This window comes from Lygodium microphyllum, chromosome 30 (assembly GCF_053477565.2).
Source record: "Lygodium microphyllum isolate KBCC chromosome 30, Lygodium_microphyllum_v1.1.10, whole genome shotgun sequence".
Taxonomy (NCBI): domain Eukaryota; kingdom Viridiplantae; phylum Streptophyta; class Polypodiopsida; order Schizaeales; family Lygodiaceae; genus Lygodium; species Lygodium microphyllum.
The window spans coordinates 34,745,579-34,754,203 of record NC_141164.1 but is presented as its reverse complement, the minus strand read 5'-3'; positions in this window follow the sequence as shown (position 1 = coordinate 34,754,203).

Here is an 8,625-nt window from a genome sequence, read left to right as displayed (position 1 = left end):
CCACCAAGTGACTGAGAAGGCATAGATCCATATACTGCAACATGGACTAGATCTAGAGGAGCATGCCTCACACGATTACCATAAGCCGAAGAGGCTCTACACGGACCATGAGTACAATGAGGGCAAGTAGCATGGGGAAGAGCAGGTAATAAGCCCATATCACATAAAGTATCCATCTCAGTGTGTCATACATGGCAGCCTAAGCAACAATGCCATAACAATGCATGTGGTATCTGTGTAATTGCAACCATAGAATCTCCCACATGAGAGACATACACTACATGATCACTGGTGCACAGATCGGACATCGTATGTGCGCGTAGTGAGCGTCAGAAGGTTCCCAAGAACAAATAACTCTACTTTTTGCACAAAAAACAATGAAGAAAGCTTGCACGACATGAACAAGAGACCAATTGGGTGCAATCTCCTCCCATGCCTTGTGTGAGCGCTCCACAAAGCATGTATTTTATATATTATTCATCTTCAAGCTCAAGAAATAGCCCAATTTACAATTAGCACGCTTTTGCTTTTGTGTTTGCTTTTGTGCCACTAAAGAATTAAAGCTATTGGGCGCCCAAGAAGTCAGGCGGTACCCAAATACAATGTCAAATACAAGTATTTAAATCGTGCGCCCATGTGCATACCAAAATAATAAATAAATATCAAGCGCTTTAATAAATAAGCGTGACAAAATATAGGCGCCATGCCTAAGATATGCACCCATAAAAAATTGATGATAATTTGAATACACGCTATCTTGCAATGCTTCCCAATGCCACCGCTATTTGCTCTATGCATCAAATGAAGCATTCACAATTGTTAGAAAAATAATACAATTAAACCGACAAAAGTGAATACCTAGCAGTCTTCAGCTACAAAAATAAATTTGTTAGAAATCAATCCTAACCTTAATCTATTACGAGTGCGCACTCTAAACTCATAAACGTTTATTAATTTAAATATGTATTTTGCAGAATCACCCACTTACACATTAAATTAACAAAACTCCCAAAAAGGATAGGCATCCCCATCGACTTTTCACACAAAGAATCCACCTTGTGTATGAGCCCCGGTAATAAAATTTTACGAAATCCGCCGCAAAACCTCACGGAATCCACCATGGAATATGCCTCCTGGCATCATACCCCTGGGGTGGGATAGCAATTGTCCTCAATTGCTATTAGCTCAATGTGGAGCTAGCAGTGTGGGGAAAGCACTTAGGTCTCTAGTGTGCATCCATTGGGCCTCTTCAACAGGATGATTTTTAAACTTGACCAAATATCTAGAATATCTATGGCCAGTTCTAGTGGTCATAAAGTCAGTATCTATAATAGTTTCAAGCTCAAGGATTTCAGTTTCTTCATCTAGCAAAGAAGGGTTTTCATAGATAGGGTGTACAGGTAGTTGTCGTCTAAAAGGTCGTAATAAATTGATATGGAAGGTGTTGTGGATTTTCCAATGTTGTGGTAATTCTAGGTTAAATGCATTGTCATTGATTTTGTGTATGCTCTTGAATGGTCTATAAAATCTAGGTGCTAATTTAACAACTGGGTGTTTATCTACACTTTGTAATCTGTGTTTTTCAATCCGTAACCAAACATAATCATAAACTTTAAAATTGATAGCCTCTCTTTTCTTGTTTTTTTTTTTGTATATGATTGCTGGGCTTTGGCAATCATATCTTTAACTTCATAAAAAATAGTAGCATGCATGTTAGCAATATCATCAGCAGTTTGAATTTTGTTTGATAATGATGTAACAGGTGTAGGCAATCGATATCCATAAATAACTTCAAATGGTGCTTTCTTTGTAGCTGTATGTGGTGTGTTATTATATGTAAATTAAAGTAAATGTAGATATGTATCCCATGTGTGTGGTTTTGAAATGGTGTAAGCACGCAAAAGATCTAAAATAGTACTCTTAGTGGCTTCTGTTTGACCATTTGTTTCAGGATGAAATGCAGATGAAAAATCAATCTTTGTTCCTAAGTTAGCAAACAAAGTAATCCAAAAATTATTGCAAAATCTAGAATCACGATCAGAAATAATGACTTTTGATAAACCATGGTTAGTGAAAACAATTTTCAAAAACAAATGAGCAGCTTGAGATGCAGTTAAAGTTTTCTTGGATGGAATAAAATATGCTTGTTTGCTGAACCTGTCTACAACAGTCCAAATCATATCATGATTAGCTTTAGTGTTAGGTAGACTAGTGATAAAATCCATTGAAATCTGTTCCCATAGTCATGATGGAATGGATCATGGCATTAGTAAACCATATTGTTTACCATGGTGTCTTTTAACTCGTTGACAAATTAAGCATTTAGATACAAAATTAGATACATCAGTGTCCATGTGTGGCCAATAAAAATCTTCAATCAATGTACGCAAAGTAGATATAATTCCTCTATGACCTGGATATGGGGAACAATGAATTTCATGCAAAACAAATGATCGAAATGGAACAATCACACATAATCTTTTTTCATAAAACATAAATCCATTAGTGTAAGACAATGAATCAATAGGAATCCAATTATTTGCAACTAGCTTATTCCAATTAGCTTGAAAAGTAGGATCCTGATGATAAGTACATTTCATAGGAATAAGGGAATCAAATGATATCACAGAAATATTTTGAATTGTCGGTCTTCCCCTCAAAGCATTATCAACAACATTCTCTTTTCCAGGTTGATATTGAAAAATTTGAATAAAAGCAGCCCATTTAATGTGTCGGTCAGATATTTGTGGTTGACTAGGGAGATGTCTAATGCTTTGTTGGTCAATTTTGATCATGAATTCAGATCCCATTAAATAATGTTTCCATTGACGTAAGGCTTGTACTACGGCTAGCAATTCCTTATTATAGGTAGAATATTTAAGTTTAGATGGTTTGAGTTTGTAGCTAGAGTAAGCTATGGGATGAGAATCTTGCATAAGGACTGCTCCTATTCTAGATCCACTAGCATCAGTAACTACTAAAAAGAATGGTGTATTGAAGTCAGGTAATTGTAATACAGGAGCATGAGTTAAAGCATGTTTCAATAAATCAAAGGACTTTTGTTGATTGTCTGATCAGTTATACACGATACCCTTCTTTAAGAGTTTTGTCAAAGGTAATGCAAGTAATGAGAAATTCCTCACAATTTTCCTGTAAAAGCTAGCAAGACCTAGAAAAGAACGTAATTCATGCACATTTTTTTTTAAAATTTCTTCTATCTTTTTAGGGTTGACTTTAATACCTTCTTATGAAATAATATGTCCTAGATATTCAATTTCTATTTGGAAGAATTCACTCTTTTCGGGATTAGCATATAATTGATTGTCTTTTAATAACTTAAAAACTAAAGACAAATGTTTATAATGCTCATTCTCATTTTTATTGAAAACTAATATATCATCAAAGAAAATAATGACACAATGCTGATGTTTCAAAAATATGCGATTCATCATATGACTGAATGTGGCTCGTGCATTAGTTAAACCGAAAGGCATAACCAAAAATTCATAGTGTCCAAATTGTGTTCTAAATGCAGTTTTGAATATATTAGATTTATCCAATCTTACTTGATGATATCCAGATTTAATATCTATCTTACTAAATATGGCAGATCCTTGTAGTTTGTCCATAAGATCATCTACCCTAGGAATCGGGTATCTATTCTTAACAATAATTTTATTTAGGGCACGATAATCAATGCACATGCGATAAGTATTATTTTTCTTTTTTCACTAATAAGATACGTGCACCAAATGGAGAACTACTAGGTCTAATTAAACCTCTGTTAAGCAATTCTTCTATTTGGTTTTGAATTTCTTTCTGTTCAATTTGGTTATGTCTATATGGTGCTTTACATGGTGGTTGTGTTCTAGGAATTAAATCTATCTTATGATCTTCCAGGTGGTAAATCAGCAACAAAATAATCTTGGAATTGGGAAAGAAATTATGCATGCCTAGGATGCATCTATTTTTCTTTAGCTTGAATTTAATTCACCCATATTAAATAGGATTTGCTACTTTTACGTAATGTACGTTTAGCCTAAGTATGAATAAGCAATGGAAAATTGTTGGAAGCGTGTATACCATGTAGTGTGATTTGTTTTCCTTGAAAATAAATTTTAATTGAATGCGTATAATAATCTATATCAGGATTGTATTGATGACGCCAAGGCATTCCTAAGATAATGTCACTAAACTGCAAAGGTACAACTAAGAAATTTCTTCATTCAGTATAATCACTAATTTTAATTTCTAAATTATGAACCTCTTGTGTTCCATTATATCTCATACCTAGGAATGCAGCCTTGATGTGATAATGTGTAGAAACAGTATGTAAATTCAATTCTTTGACTAATTTTGCAGAAATAAAGTCATATGTGCTCCCATCATCATGTAAAATAGTATTTTCTTTGCCATGCATAAAAAATTTCATTGTTAATAAGGAATGGGGAGTTGGCATACCTAGCAAAGTATCAGAAGTAGTACCAATGTCGTCATCTTCTTCCGTAAAGTCCAGCATTTCCTCACATTCTTCATCTTCTATTGCTCCCAAATATTTGATATGGACTAATGGCTTTTTGGATTGACAATTGACTGCTAGATGTCTAGGTTGATGACATTTATAACAAACTATGGGTTTTGTTTTGGATACATTATTGGTAATGGTAGGAAGTTTAGGAATGTTGGGATTTGACTGAAGAGATGGCTTAGGGTTTGGATTCGTGTTTGATTGCAAAATAAGTCGTCGTGTCCAAGATTTACGGAATGACGATGGAAGAAAACAACTTTGAATGAATCTTCAAAAATTTGAATTGAATTGTTTGGAACCAACGTTACCATTAGTTGGGAATTTTTGTGGTCGCTTGTCTCCTCCGTCAATTTTGTCTTCAGTATCATGGGCCAAGGAAATTGCATCTTCAAGGGTTGTTGACTTGAACATATTGACTTCCGCATAAAAATGTCCAAGTAGGCCAGACATAAACTTGCGTTTATGAGTTGCTTCTGGTACATCACTACAATATATACATGCTATAACGACGTTTTCTTTATATATATAAAATATCCTCATCGTTGGTATTAGCATCGCTACAAAATCGTCGCTATTTAACGACGCTAATAGCGACGAAATTAGCGACAAAAATAGCGACGGTTATAGAGGAATTTTCGATGCTAATACCGACGATTGCAGAATTATTTTCCGACGTTGATACCGACGGTTGCAGAGAATAAAATTTTTTTGTGGCAGAGCTGCAGATGCAGCCCTGCCACAGTTAGAGCCACACAGGGCTAACAGACAATTCCTGCTGTCAAAGAAGTTAGACAATCGATCCCAAATAATGACAAGACTTTGCAATCAAGTACTTTCATGACATTAATTAACACAAATGTGCACTACATTGATGAAGAAAATAACATAACTTAAATTGAGAAGTGCTACTGCAACAAAGCAAATATGGAGTCATGCTACAACATAGAAGTCCGAATCATATACACTTTGCTATTATATATGGAGGATAGAGGCCATAAGGCCTTATATAATACAAGATGGGGAGTAATCCTATGTAGCCTAATATGCTCTCTACGACTCATCCGCATCAGAAAACTCCTCTCGCTGTAGTGGCATATCGAAGGGAGTCTGCAACAACAAATATATATATAATTGTGAGTACCAAATACAAACTAACATATAATGATAGATTTCTGAAATTAGGAATGATATTTATTACTACTTACCAGTCCTCTGCGAGCATAGAGCTTCTCGATCAGGGCACTCAAGCCATGCTTCTCCCCATATGTCACCTCTAGTGCAGTCGAGTCACGATTCATAAAACCTTGCTGTGGCACACAAATATTGAAAAACAACATACTTGAGATTCATGTTCGAAATACATACATCAACATGGATGTCATTAAATTGGAGTACTCTACCCTATTAAAACTTACAAAATCTACCAGGAATGTTGTGTGGCCGCCGCTACCAAGGTGATGCACTGATCTTGCGTCCAAGCGTGTCTTTGCTGCGTCCTTCTGCTACTTCCACTTGTCTGAAGTGGATGTCACCTCATCCTGGAGATTACTCCAGTCCTCTGTATCCAGCCACTCTGGCTTCGATTTGCCCTGCTTGACTGCTTCACGTGCATCAGACCGCCTATGCGACTGATAGTCACACATACGTGTCATCATCCACCCTCTCGAAAATCTATTATTGCTAGAGGGTTGAGGGAACTCTCGATACAATGTATCGATTATGTACTCCTTGCTAGCATCTAGGATCTCCTTCCACTTGTCTGTAATGTTGTGCCAAAATACTTGTTGGCACAACTCATGCATCCTAGAGATGACAGCTTTTCCATCATCATTCATGTATAAATGGCCAGAGGCCTTATCTATGAGATATGAGTAATCTGCAAGATTTTACAAACGGGTACTTTCATGACATTAATACAAATGTGTCAAACACAACTTGAATTGATAAGTGCTACTGCGAAAAAGGATGCGAAAATACATACCTGGAGGAGTGGGTTTTGTGTACTTCTTGTCGGCCCTGGGAGTGATCGGCGGGGTGCGTGAAGGAGTGGGAGCAGTAGACATCTGCCCGCCACAGCTAGTGAAAGACGGTGTCGACTTCCTGGTGGCAGTGCGAGTGGGAGAGATTGCATCTGTATCCCCACAACAGGAGCTACCTCCTCCTCAACTACGTGACTCTGAAGCAAAGCAAGACCTCCGACTGCGTCTATTGGAGACCGAAGCATCGGACCATCTAGAGTCTGCCGATTGTGCTGAGGTGGAATGGGAAAGCTGTGCATCGGCTCTATCTCTGACCCGTGCTAGCTGCTCCAGTGAGAAACGTGCTAGCATCGTGTCAATGTCATCATCTGTAAAATCCCGACTCATCCTACCGTTCGTGCCCAAATCCTAAACCTGCACATACAAGGAAAAATAAGTCAATTAGATAATGAATTGCAAGTCATAATAAAACTAAGACTTAATTTGCAAGACTTAATTTTAAAATAATTAAAAAAATAGATAATACAAAACACCATACTCCAAAAACATACAAATTTTCCGAATCGATTTACAAAAAGTGGCATAGCTGTAGTGGGAGGAACGTTTTGATCGAGTCACTTTTGTTTAGGGTTCCACAATCTCATCTTGACATAGCTCAGTATACATCGGGAGATCTATACAAAATTCTCCACAAAATGAGGACTCTGCTTCATTTTCAAAAAACCCATCCTCTATCTCCATAGGTGAGATGTCTTGGTCCTCCAGGTGGTTCATCCTAGTTTCTTGTATGCCTTCTCTCATTGCCGCTATTAAAGGTGTCTCTTCTACGATTGGTACGGGGGTTCTCGCAAACACGGGGATACTTCTAGATGTCATGGGAATGACATACCATCATTGAGGTTGTTGCGGATAAGGGAAAAAGATGACCTGATCCATATTACGATTAGTATAAAAGTCCACTTTGAGATTGTTAAAGTGCGTCAAGTATTAGGGACTCTTACCTGCTCACAGTGATTTGGCAAAACAAATGTATCACTCAAATCGGTCCACTTCTTTGTTGAGTCAATCTCAACAAAGCCACTTGGCCCTCGCCGAACAGTTGCACCTGCTCCTTCAAGAGTAACCTTGAACCATTGCACATCAAATATGGTCACGGAGAAACTTCGATAGTCCACTGCAAGGATACTCTGTAAACATCCGAAATACTCCATCTCTGCAACTACACAGTTTGGATCTGTGGCATGTCGTCGGCTTTCCTGCTCAAACATTGCCATCACTCCAGAGTCCATTGTCGAGCGTAACTTGTTGATGTGCTCTACTTTGAAATATCATCCACGTGACCATGCTGCACTATGGACCTTATATTAGGAGAAGAACAAGTATATTAGTTGCGATTTGCAGTATAGATTGTAATTTCTTGGGATTGCATACCTTGGGATTGCATCCACGTGAGAAGTCCCACTCTTCTTCAGTAACTGTTTCTCCATCTTGAGATGCTTTGGTTAGGGCCTCATGTAGCCATCTAGTGGACATGAGTAGAGGCATGTCCTCTAAGCCCTTTGGATATCGAATGGGCCGTTGCCACATACTCCATTGAAAGTCAGATCTTGTAGACTCTCGCTCAACTCGAGCATCCTCATACCGTTGCAGCCACTTCTCCATCGTAGCGCTACGCAGTATACAAAATCGGTTCACCTTGGACTCCATGGATGCGTCCATCTTCTTCTCTATTCCGTTTCCCACTAGGACATCTCCATTCAGACGATCATCCTCCTTAAGTGACATATCAAGCCTTTGTCCTGGTCCACAGTGGACAACCACTCAGAAATGTACACCAAGGCCTCCGACACTAACCAACCTTTAGCCATGCTACCCTCAGGACGAGCCCGTTGTCGCACAAATCCCTTTAAGGTCTTCATGAACCGTTCAAGGAAAAACATCCATCGACTATGGACTAGACCTGCAACTTGCAATTCATCTACAATATGCACTAGAAGATGGGTTTGTATTGTGAGCATGCTAGTGGGAAGATACTTCTCCAAAAGACAAGCAGTCTCTACTACCATGCATTTCGCGGATTCAATCGATGATGTGTGAATCTCTTTTTGGGAGACAAAC